This window comes from Rattus norvegicus, chromosome 20 (assembly GCF_036323735.1).
Source record: "Rattus norvegicus strain BN/NHsdMcwi chromosome 20, GRCr8, whole genome shotgun sequence".
NCBI lineage: Eukaryota > Metazoa > Chordata > Mammalia > Rodentia > Muridae > Rattus > Rattus norvegicus.
The window spans coordinates 20,842,900-20,855,474 of record NC_086038.1 but is presented as its reverse complement, the minus strand read 5'-3'; the positions used below and the strand labels follow the sequence as shown (position 1 = coordinate 20,855,474).

At 45.6% G+C, this 12,575-nt stretch overlaps 1 long non-coding RNA gene across 1 annotated transcript in view; it reads right to left on the bottom strand.

Moving 5' to 3' along the window:
- The window catches only part of LOC102550965 (uncharacterized), a 30,844-nt gene extending 19,002 nt beyond the window's left edge, over positions 1 to 11,842 (bottom strand). The window contains exon 1 of the long non-coding RNA XR_010060808.1: positions 11,719 to 11,842. This is a non-coding gene — a long non-coding RNA (uncharacterized LOC102550965). The remainder of the gene's footprint in view (positions 1 to 11,718) is intronic.
- Positions 11,843 to 12,575: the final 733 nt, after the last annotated feature.

Below are 12,575 nucleotides of genomic sequence, written 5' to 3'. Positions count from 1 at the left end.
TGGCTATTCATCACAAAAAAAACAATAAGAACCCATATAAAAATATCAAATGCATCATAATAATTTAGTTGCTATGGCATTTGTGTGATCCTTCTCAACATCTGTCCACATGCACAGATTGGAGAAAAAGGCTCCTGAGCCTGACCATGAGCCCAATCAGTAGCAGGCTGGTTTTTGTTTTTGTTTTGTTCTCAGGACATTCTTAAGTGTATCCTTCTGCCTCCCTTACTCACGAACCCTTCAGAGTGACCCCCAAAGATCTATTTGTCAACTTCTAGAGAAAGAGACACTGAATATCCAATGTCTTTCTGAAGCTCACCAAGCCAGCAAGAAGCCTGCTTTGGAAATCTACAACAGTTTCATCCCAGAACCCACTTTCTTTGTTCCTACCTGGTAGTCTGGCCTCACGGTTTGCTTGGTGCCATTTCCCCACCCACTTCTAGCACACATTTTCAAGGAAATGTTAGAAAAACCAATTAACCCCGCTCCCCATTTCAAAGGTTACTAGAAGCTTCTACCTTTAGCTAGCCACCACTGGATGATTAAGTCTATACACCTTCTGGCTTAGCACCCCCAAATTTAGGAATACCAATATTCTGACCTGTGGATGTCTTTGCTTTACCACAGTTGTCTATGAAACTCACACTATTCTAAGGACACAGGGTCTTTTGTATGTGGAGTTTTGTAACAAAGTAGCTAAAGGTATTAAAAACAAAACAAAATGCAATTACTTCCATGTCATCCAATTCAGGGGTTCCCCTCCCCAGAGGTAATGTCTATGCAAAATTATATAAAAAAAATACTGTCTTTTATCTCCACTAGGTCCAGTACCATAGTGCCCCAAGATCTCTGGTAGACATCTTCATCTCAGTCAGCAAAGCCTCTCACCCGCTCTGCTCCATTCCATATCACACTGCCGATGGCTTGTCTTTGAGCCTCTTTGGCAGCAATCTCTCTACCCATCCAGTCCCCAAGGCAGGTTGCCACCATGCCAGAAATATACATCTCAATTCCGTGGCTGCCTAGTGTCTCGGGCTGCCACGTACTCTCTTAAGTTTAAATCGCCACATGAAAGAACACACAACACAATAACCTCTGATCCAATTGATAAGATATAATTGCCCACCTAAATATACAAAGCCCTGTACACATCCATCCCTTAAGAACGTTTATAACGGGGCTGGGGATTTAGCTCAGTGGTAGAGCGCTTACCTAGGAAGCGCAAAGCCCTGGGTTCGGTCCCCAGCTCCGAAAAAAAGAACCAAAAAAAAAAAAAAAAAAAAAAAGAACGTTTATAACAACCTATAAAGGTACAGCGCGGAATCTTAACGTCAGCCGCCATGTTGCCTGGCGGCCATTTTCCCATTCTCCCTCTCCTCCTCTTCCTAAAACTTTTCTCCCACCCCTCCTTCCTTCTCATCCAATGACAGGCCTCGTTCTATCTTGTACCGGCCTTCACTTGTACGACATCCTACAGGGTAAGAAGATTAAATTAATAACAGTGTGTTTTGAATTCCCAAAAGGTCTCTGAGATTAAAACCTATATAATTTATTGGAAAAGCTAAGGTTCCTTATTAGGGTGATTTTGAAAATAATTTTCTTAGAGATTGTTTATATTCCACAGCAAAAGAAAATAGCTTCTTAATTCAGGATTCCGATGTCAGGGAACACACACACACACACACACACACACACACACACACACACGCTCACACACACACAAGCTCACATTTGACTCCTCTGATGTAAGAATCTTTTGCTCCTTGCCTGAACGCCATCCTGCCTGCCTTTTCCTCTCCAGGTTTGACAACTGCATTTGTGGATGTCAGAGTCACTCATGAGCAGTGACATTCACACGATCCTGAAGACAGAAAGCGCGAAGGGTTTTCCTGCCAATCTCAAAACCAAGTATGAGGACTGCGGAGATGACTCAGTGGGCAGACTAACCGCTGTATGAACACGAGGGCCCAAGTGTGGGCCCTTTGCACGTCCTTGGAAACCAACACTGAGAGGAGAGAAGATTCTCAAGGTTGGAAGGCTAGCTAGTTAACCAATGGTGAACTCAGGTTTCAGGGAGAGACCTTGTCTGGAAAGTATGGTAGAAAATTAGGAAGATGCTCAATGTTGACCTCTGGCACTCAACACGCATGCACAAGGTGTGTCCACACGTGTACAATGCACACTCAAAACTGAATGTAAACCGTGGTTCCTAAGGCTGGAGAAGAGACCCATGGATGGATGGTAAATTGGAGGTCATCAGTACACCCTTACAGTCCTGGTCAACTACTCTTTGATGAAGTTGTCCATCCAGACAGCCATCATTAATAGTCAATGAAAAGTCTTGAAAATAAACAGTATAAGTATAAAAACACTCGGAAAAATCCAAACCCTTAACCTATACCTCACAGAGTGGCTTAGTTAGGGTTTTACTGCTGTGGACAGACACCATGACCAATGCAAGTTTTATAAAGGACAACATTTAATTGGGGCTGGCTTACAGGTTCAGAGGTTCAGTCCATTATCATCAAGGCAGAAACATGGCAACATCCAAGCAGGCATAATGCAGGAGGAGCTAAGAGTTCTACATCTTCATCTGAAGGAAGCCAGGAACAGACTGGGCATCTTCAGGCAGCTAGGAGGAGGGTCTCCAAGCCCACCCCTACAGTGACACACTTCCTCCAAGAAGACCACACCTATAATAATGCCTCTCCCTGGGCGAGCAAACCATCACACAGAGTACATAAAAGTAAACTAAAAAAATCAGAGATACAGCTCTAGGGATACTAGAAGAAATCCTACAAACAATTCTTGTGACTTGGCCTCAAGGAAGAGTTCTAAAAGCACAAGGGACAGAAAACAAATTAATTTCGTTTCATCACAAAGGCCCCCTCAGTGCCTCCACTGCAACTGGCTAATATTCTCCTGTGGAGCTGCACCCTGGGCACCAGGGAAATGCAGATCAAAGGACTCTTACACCCATCAGAATGGCTAAGATCAAAAATCTCAAGTGACAGCACAGGCCACCAAGCTGTGTCTCCCAACAGTAGCTTTTGACATTATTACTAATTACTCAAAAGATAGGTTTGTTTGAGTGTGAGACAAGGCACTACCTAAATACGTGAACCCATAAGTGTTATGCTTTAGGAAACGAAGCTAAGCATAGTATCACAGGAGGGAGCGCCTCGGTGGGCTGGCCCTACCAAGGTATCCTCTTGAATAAATCAAGCCTAGCACTCAGGGAAGCTTACTGGGCGAAGGGAGCCAGGAAGCAGAGCCAGGACCTGGAAAGTAGTAGAAGCAGAGGAAGAAGGACACAGAAGAACAGAAGATGCCAGCCAGGGACGTGTAGGGAAGGGAGAGGAAGGGGAAAGGGAAAGAGATGGGGGAGGTGGGAGGAGGAGAAAGACAGAGAGAAAATGGAGAGAAAGTGAAAGGAGCTGAGCCCTGGTTCTTTGTATACTCCTGGTTCCTGGCTCCTACCTGGGGCGGAGACACAGACTGTTGCTAGGTAACTGTTGGGCGGGGCCTAGAGAAAATGCTAACAATAACTATCTTAGAGAGTAGATGTGTAATTCCCTGCAAACTTTATCTTTAATGACATATTAAAGTTAATTTCTTCAGCTGGGTGTGGTTGAACACACCTCCTTTTAATCCCAGCACACAGAAGGCAGAGGCAGGTGGATCTCCATGAGTTCAAGGCCAGCCTGGTTCACGTATTAAGTGAGTTCTGGATCACGCATGACTATGTAGAGAGACCCTGCCTCAAAAAAAAAAAAATAAAATAAATAAAAATTAAAAAAAAAGAGAAGAAACAATAAAATAAAATTGAAATAAATAAAGTCTGCTTCGGGGTTGATCATCAACTTGTGTTTATACACTAAATGAAATATTATCTGGGCTGGGGAGATAACTCAGCATATAAAATACTGGCTGTACTCACATGAGACCTGGAGATTACATCCCTAAAATAGATCTAGAAACCAGGTGGCGTGGTGACTGCCTACAAATCCAGCACTTGGGGAGCAGAGACAAGGGATCCCTGAGGCAAGCTGGCTCTCCAGAATCAACACATTTGAGATTCAATGCAAGCCTTTGCCTCAGTAAAGGAAGTAAAGAATGATGGAGGAGATACCCAACTGCAACTCCAGGGATCCCACACTCCGTCCTGTGCATACGCTAGCACACACATATACTTCTACAAACACAAATACACATACATGTGAGGAAATGTATTATCAAGCCTCTACCATTGAGTGGCGACTCACTGGTACTCTGGATTGTTGACGCCAAGATACCATCAATCTAAAAATATACCATCAGCATATGTATCCCTACGAAAGGAAAAGCTTTGGATTAGAACATACAACGCAACCAACGGACAAAAGATGCTTCCCTAATTTTAAAGACAGAACAGTCTACTGCATACGTCTTCATCTTATAATTGACGAACTAGCTCTTGCTAGTAACGTCATTTTGAACTGCGTGTTCCTCTTGAGTATCCCTTTAGGACACCCATGTCTTCTTTCCTTTGCAAAATGTCTACATAGTAAGACAAAATTCTCGAGTGATTCCGATGCTATCGAATGCATTTACAATGATCTTCTTTTAAATTGAAAATTATATTTAAACGTCTTCAGACATAGTGTGTCCTCATCTTTATGAATAGTTCACATTTCTTCAACCAGGGGAACTCTCCTGTGGATATTTTGACTCCTCTAAGTGCATTCCACTGTAAGGGCCACTAGCGCGAATTGTGTTAAAGCTATCTGTGACATAACCGGAGCTTCTGGAATACACCAGTGAGTTGGCACACTTGATATCTAGACAATCCCAAGCAGTTCAGAATGTAGACTCGCTGTATCGGAGGCATTAGTCACTGAGGAGATGGCTGAGAAGCTGCAGGCTCAGCCTCTGTGGAATGCACACTCCACAAGGGAAGGATGTGACTGGATCGCCCTCATTTCCTTAAGACTGAATTCTTAGCATAAGACTAAACTTGCGCATAGGCCAAGGTGCTGCTTCCATAAAGAGGGTCTTCTGAGGGTCACCGAATCTATCCCCGTGGTCTGCCCAGCTCCAGTGCCTTGGTCTCACCTCTCTGAGGTGAGGAACTGTCTCCTGAGTCTTTGCTTCTAGTGTGATCTGTCTTAGCCTGTCACAGTTTATTACTGACCGGGAGCCAGACAGGGTCTTGAGAGAAGGCAGGCACGCTAGGCGCTCTTCATTACAAGACAGCAGAGGCACCTTTTAGCTCATCCCATAAGGGAGGAGGGGCTCCTGGGAACAGTTGCTGGGAATTCATAGCCATGTTGGCATTCATAACTGCGATGCTGCCCTAGAGGATACCTCATGCCCTGAGTCTTAGTATCAGTCAGTTTCTGTCTGCACATTGCCCCATGCTCTTTGTAGCCTCCAGCATCTTTTCAAGTCCAGGTTCTGCATAAACTGGTGGGCTTTCGGTATCACCAGTGATATTAGCCTAGACTGACCAGCCTTGAGCCGTTTTCCTCAGTAGTGAACTGTTTGTGGGTTAACTTTAGCTAGGAGACTGAGCATAATTAGAACAGTGTCCATATCAGATAGGGAGCTAGGAGGAGGGCTAAGAAAGGACACCACTCCCCAAGCAAGAGGAAGAAGTAGGTGAGAGAATTATGGGTAAACTTCGCCATTACGATCCAGTATTCACATACCATCAATGTGTGTGTATGTGTGTGTGTGTGTGTGTGTGTGTGTGTGTGTGTGTGTGTGTGTGTGTGTGTGTGTGGTACAGGGTAGGGGATGTATGTATGTCTGTGTGCAGACACATTCATCTATGTATACACATCTCCAGAGGCTAGAGTTCAACATTGGATGTCTTTTTTTTTTTTTATCACGTTCTACCTCAGTTTTTGAGACAGGATCTCTCCCAGAATTGGGAGTTGACCATTTTCCAGCTAGGTTTGCTGCCTGGTGAGCTCGTGTCACCGGGTTACGGTGGTGGATACAATACTACCATGTCTGGCTTTCATGTGGGTGCTCAGGGTCTGAACCCATGACCACAGGCTGATGCAGCATCGCTTTAACCACTGAGCCATCCAGTTACTGAAGTCCACTACTTATGAGTAAGATGTCAGCTTGGGTGTAGCTCAATGGTAAAACATCTGCCTTGCAAGCGCACGGCCCCGAGTTTGACCCCCCTCCCCAGCACTACAAAAGGCAAAGAAAAGTAGTAAGGTGTGTGTGTTTATTAGACCACAGTTTTGCTTTTGTACAAACCACAATACCTCGTCTTGGGGTCTCATAATTGGATGGGCAATGTCTTTGTCTCAGTTTCCCACAAAGTGAGACCACAGATCAATTCGGTCACAGGTCATGTGTGATGTGATCTAAGGGGACAGAGAGTGAAAGGGAAAGAGGGGCGTTAACACCAGGAAGTGACCCTCTATAGGGCAATTGGCCCTTTTGGTCCCTTTAGAGGATGCTTGGATCGGTGTAAGCTATGATCTCAGAGCTGGAAGGCCAAAACAGTCATCCATCCATTGAACCTCATATCTTAAAACGACCTCCAGATTTCTGTACTGCCCATGTGTGCACCAGGAGCATCTTGCTTTTCCCATTTGCACGTCTGGGAAAGCGACGTCACACGCCAGTCTCAGGAGTCCTGTAGGCAGTGTCTCCAGGCCTTCAAAGAACAGATCGCTACTGCAGTCTGTTTAGGGAAAGTTGAAACCTCTGAAGTACCTCAGAGGTCTCCAGTGTACCTATTCACAATCAGACATGCTAACAAAACCCTGTCTTCTTGGGGAGGACAAACACATCTTCATCCGGTCCAGGGTGTTCTATTCTATGTGCTGTATAGAAATCTCACCCATGTTGATTCTTTCATTTGCCAAGAGCAGGGGGAGTGGAAAAAAGTCAAAACACAAGCTCACACTTCAGCCATTTATTCCTTAGAGAGTCTGTGTTTTCTCTCTCTCTCTCTCTCTCTCTCTCTCTCTCTCTCTCTCTCTCTCTCACACACACACACACACACACACACAGAGAGAGAGAGAGAGAGAGAGAGAGAGAGAGAGAGAGAGAGAGAGAGAGAACCCACTGGCCTGGGTTGCTCTTGTGTGGCCTAATTCAAATAGAACTGCTCTTCATACCCCAACCCTTAGAACTCTGCAGGCCAGATGATATTTGTAAATCTTCCTACCCATTCCCGTCCAAGAACTAGTCTCCCTCCATGTATCACATCAGCATCACTCTTGGGTCAGTTTGTTAAAATGCTCCCTGGACTTATGGAAACGCTAAGACCCTCAGTGGGAGGCAGCCTAATCACTATTGGCGATTTCCATGTTAGTATTGGACAAAGGGAAGGTGGCTGGGAGTGAGAGCAGAGATCAGGAAGGGCTCTGAGGAACAGAGGAGGATGCCCAGAGTGAGTGGCTGAAGGTCCCAGAAGCAAACTGCAGTCCCCGCTGGTCTGAGGTGGGACTAACCCTTCTCATCTGGTTTCAAGCTAGCTCACTGCTGCTGGAGCATCCCCAAGACTCCATGCTCCCCCACCCCATTAGATAACTTCTCCATCTGCATTGTGGACTGTTCAACAGCCATGGGTCTGTGTGTCCGTGTGCCCTGAGACCTTCAGAGGTCAAGTCTCTCTAGAACATTCCCTGAGACAGCCCCTTGATTATGGTCAGATAGCAGCACTAACCCTGGAGGCCATTTACAGGAGCGTCCCAGATTTATGGGGTCAGAATCAACCCAGATTCAGAGAAACCAATCAACAGGTAGTCCTGAACCAAGACCGGTGTTGCAGGTTGTTAGAACAGGTTGGGAGGAAAAATTAGAAAGATCGCTGTGGAAGAACCCACCGGAACAAGCCACAGGAAGATGTGACCTGCTGCTGGTTTTTTTGAAAGTGAAGTTTTTGTGGCACACGACCACACCCATTCATTTCTGTAATGCAGAAAGCTGCTTTTACACACCACAGTGGCAGAGGTGGGGAGCTGTGAAAGGGAGAGAGCATGGTTTGCTGAGACAAATATATTTTACCCAGCCTAGCATAAAACAAAACCGCTGAGCCCTAGACAGTTGGAGGTCTTGAGATTTCTGCCTTCCTTCTTCGCAATGCAAAGATTTGATACTCAGTCAGATAGTCCTGAAAGGATAGGAGAGCTCTCTCTCTCTCTCTCTCTCTCTCTCTCTCTCTCTAACACACACACACACACACACACACACACACACACCCCTCCCTACCTGAAGACTGTGTCTCTTTGATAGGGGTCATCTTTGATAGGATCAGCAGACCTACAGCATTCTATGGTGACCGGGAACCACAGTGTTGTTGGGAACATGAACATGGATGTTCAGAACTGGGCTGCCCTTCAATCACGTCAGCACAGAGCGTTCACAGGGAGCCTTTGCCTGTGGCTTAGTCTCTGTCCTCTCGCTCTGTCTGGATCCCTCTTCCTCTTAGGTTCCCCTGCCTCCATATTTCTCTCCCACTCTCCTTTCTTTCCTCCTCCCTCTCGCCCAGATCTCAGGCCAGCCAGTGCCACCCAGTGGCTCAGACGGGCATTGCCTATTGGCTGACTAGCCTCAGGGTCTGGGAGAAACGGAAGGAGAAGGGAATTTACCAAAGTGCTCTCACTTTGGGATTCAAAAGCAGTTGGAAGACTGCAGGGAACACTTGCGGTCCTCCCCTCAACTGCTCCAAACATTAACTTATTTTAAGAACATTTAAACTTTAGTATAAATGAAAGGCCCAAGAGTGGGTTTCTAATACAGAGACCGACACCATAAAGGCTCTTTTAGGTGACTAATCCTGCCATACGTCTTTAAGCAGAATATTGCACCAGATATGGTTAACAATACTACAGGGCGGATCTTAAAAGGTAGCCAGGGGACAGACCTCATGCCAGTGTTCTTATTCAAGGAAGAGAATAGCAGATGATAACTTCAGTCTGATCATGATAAATCTGAAGGCATATGTACTTCCTCTATGTACAATGCCCACCCATAATCACTCTTGCTACCAACATTATAATTGGTAAGCATTCTCTTGAAAACTGTAGGGCACGTGTCCTCTTGCCCAGGGTAGTGTAGCTCATATAGGGCTATGGAGCTATGGGGCTTCAAGGATATGGGGACATGGCTCATATGGGGACACAGTGATACAGGGATATGGGAATACAGGAATATGAAGATATGGCTCATATGGGGATATGGGGATATGGTTCATATGGGGATATGGGAATACAAGGATATAGAGATATGGCTCATACGGGGATATGGGGATGCAGTTCATATGGGGATACGGGGATACAGGGATATGGGGATATTGGGTTAAAGCATCTCCCAAACCATCATTTAGAGTCTCAATGCCCAGAACCCACACAAATGCCCAGTGGACATGGAGGCCTGTGGGCTCAGCCCTCTCGGGGCAAAGACAAGAGATCCTCAGAGCAAGCAGGCTATTAGTAAGCTGGGTTCCAATGAGAGACCCTGTTTCAATGTGTGTGTGCATGCATGCATGTTCTCGTGTTTGCGTGTCATTTGTGTGTGTGTGTGTGTGTGTGTGTGTGTGTGTGTGTGGTGAGTGCACACAGGTGCATATACACACTCCTGCCTATTAATGTAGAGGCCAGAGATCCACAACAGATGTCTCCCTCAGTCACTCGCCACCTGATTTCAGGGTCTCCTCCTGAGCTTAGAGCTCCCCCTACTTAGGCTAGGCTGGTAAGCCCTGAGGAGCCAGCACTGGGTCTTCAAGCACTGATTACAAAAGCACACACTTCCCCTACTCCTGACCTCTGCATAAACTCCAGGGACTCCAACTTACTACCTCCTGTGTATGTGGCACGCACTTTACCAACTGAGCTAAGTCCTCAGCCCTCAGCGAGACATTTTCCAAGGGCTCAGTAATCCCTTGTACTAAGTAGTATGATTAACCCTGTGAACCATGATGACCATGGCCAATGAGGAGAGATGGAGTCCTTTCTAGTGCATTTTTCATTGTTAGCAACACTATAATTTATAAAGAGAAGTTTAATCTGACCTTCCGTTCTGGTCCACGGGCAACGGTCTGTATCTACTAACAACCTGAAAACTCTAAGTGTTTTCCAGTGGTTTGCAGACTTCCAGGGATTTTTCGAGAGGTCCAGCCAAAGCATTTCTTTAAACCTGATTCAGCTTGACATCACCCACAAATCCATTGCTACTCTGTCAGTGGTCATTCATGAAGACACAACCCTAATCACGTCCCCAAAAGAAAAAAAAATTTCTTCTCTTTTTCATCTGTGCGTGTGTGTGCGTCTAAGTATTTGTCACGTGTGTGTGGGGGCGATGGTAGAAGCCAGAAGAGGGCATCAGCTAGCCTGGAGCTGGAGTTACAAATGGTCCCCAGAGTCCTCTGGATAAGCCTGTAAGTTCTCCTAACAGCTTCGCCATCTCTTCCGATACCGCTGTCCCCTTCAGTCCCTTATGGTCCGACACTCCAATATCTCCTAATGAGAACTACATTTTCAACCAACCAATGTTTGTAAGGGATAAACAGCATTTCAGTAAAGCAGAGGAATGGGGTTGCACTCCATTTCAGAACACTTGCCCAGCATGGGCAAGGCCCTACCTTTCATTTTCAGTACTACAAGAAGCCAATAAAAACAGACGGAACAAACTGGAACAAGTCTAGTTCTGAACATGATGGGGGTGGGGGGAATGAGTCCCCAAGCCCTTTGTGGCAGAGGAGGGGGAGACATGAGTATGACAACAGGATGGGACGGGTTGGGACAGGGCAATTTCAGGCAGGTGGGTGAAGTGCACAGAAACTAGAAGCATATCACTTCTAGAAAGACGATCCCTTGCATTGAACTCTGGCTGAGAGTTAGACTGAACCGTTTGAAACTGCACATTTTTAAACTATGAAATGAGTTCAGGACATGATTCATCATGGAATTGACCCTCGTGGAGCTGAGTGGGCAGCCCCGCTTTCCTTCCTGGGTGAGTTCCTTCACATCACTCTTCTGACTGTTTTGTAATTTTCCTCTCACCCGGCAAACCAGGTTTAGTAATGACGGAATGTCAACTAGGAAAGACCTCAGACCGCACCTTGTAATGGCACGCACCTGTTCAAACGTCTTTACAATGTTTAGCTCTGTTTAGAAAACCTTTCTCAGTAGCTCATGGTACTGTAAAGAATTTTATTATCCCCCTTTTATTGATTGACCTTTGACACATGTATATAATGTATTTTGAGCAAGTCCACACCTATTCCCTTTCCTCAGATTACTTCCCCATCCCCACGACTATGATTCCCTTGCAATTTCATGAGTTCTCATAAAGTTTTTTTATTTAGGCTACAGAGTCCACTTAAATGTATATATGTATATAGCATGGATGTGGTGTTGGGTACCTACCAGGGCCTGGGCAGCCTCTAGGAACCACATCCCGGAAGAAAACCGACTCCTTTCTCGGAAGACTTTTAGAAGCCATAATTTCACACTGATAAGACGGTTTTAGATAGGAGAATCACTTTCATAAGCTTTCTTCCAGTTTTTCTTTTCTCCTGTGTGTGTTTTTTTGCCAACATGAGGTGATAGTCTCTTCATGTTGTCTACTCCCTGGGCTTTGCTTGCTGTTCTGAAGGGGATGTTGTGCCTTCTTCTAGACGCCCCTCCCCTGACACCTCCATACACATCATCATGTTTGTCTTCTGTCTCCTCTCTCCAAGTGAAAACGAAGACATTTACTCACCTCCTCTCCGATAACGACAGTCCAGCAGTACCACAGGAGGGTCCTGAAGGAGGTCATTTCCTTGACAACTGGCATCATGGAAGGATGTGTCAGACCTAGTGAGGGCCAGCGTCCACAGCTCTGATGACTTGTCACTGGGCTGGGGATGAGGAGCCTTGGGTTCTAACCCAGTTATGACAGTGACTCATGGGTTGCTCCTAGGGCAAGTTATTGACCTCTGAATCTGGCTGTTTGTCCTTATAAAAATAACATGGAGTCTCTCGTTTCCTCCTGTTTTGTTTTTATGAGGCATGGCCTTTTAATCAGAATTCCACCCAGTTTGTGTTGTTTCTTTTCAGTGTCTCAAATTCCTTAAATCCTCTGTAAGTTTTCTTCCGGGTGCCTATGTGTCTGTTGGTATGGAGAGTCGGCTGAGTTGAGAACACAGGACTCTCGGGTCCCCCAGCTCCTTGGGTGGTCGTCTCCATTGAAGATGTGACAGCAGTCTCCTCAGGAGGAGGCTTCATTTCATTGGGTTAGCAGAAGGAGGAGCATCAAGAATGTTCCCTTCAGTCAGTGAACGAGATCCTCTGTGTTATTGAGAACAACTAAGTAGCTATATTAGTCCAACACTGTTGGGCACAGCAGCGATGTAGGAGTTGAACATTGTTGAGGTTGTTGAGGACAAAACAATAAATAGGAGAAGTCTGGAGAAAAAAAAGAACTTCTTAGAGTCATGGCACTGCCGAGACCACACCATACTTGCCCTTATTCTTTAACGAATAAAATTTACACTGTAGGGTCATGAGGTACAGAAACAGAATAATAAAACACACGAAGCCGGGTTTTAGGATAAGTGTACCAGCAATAAGCTCTTT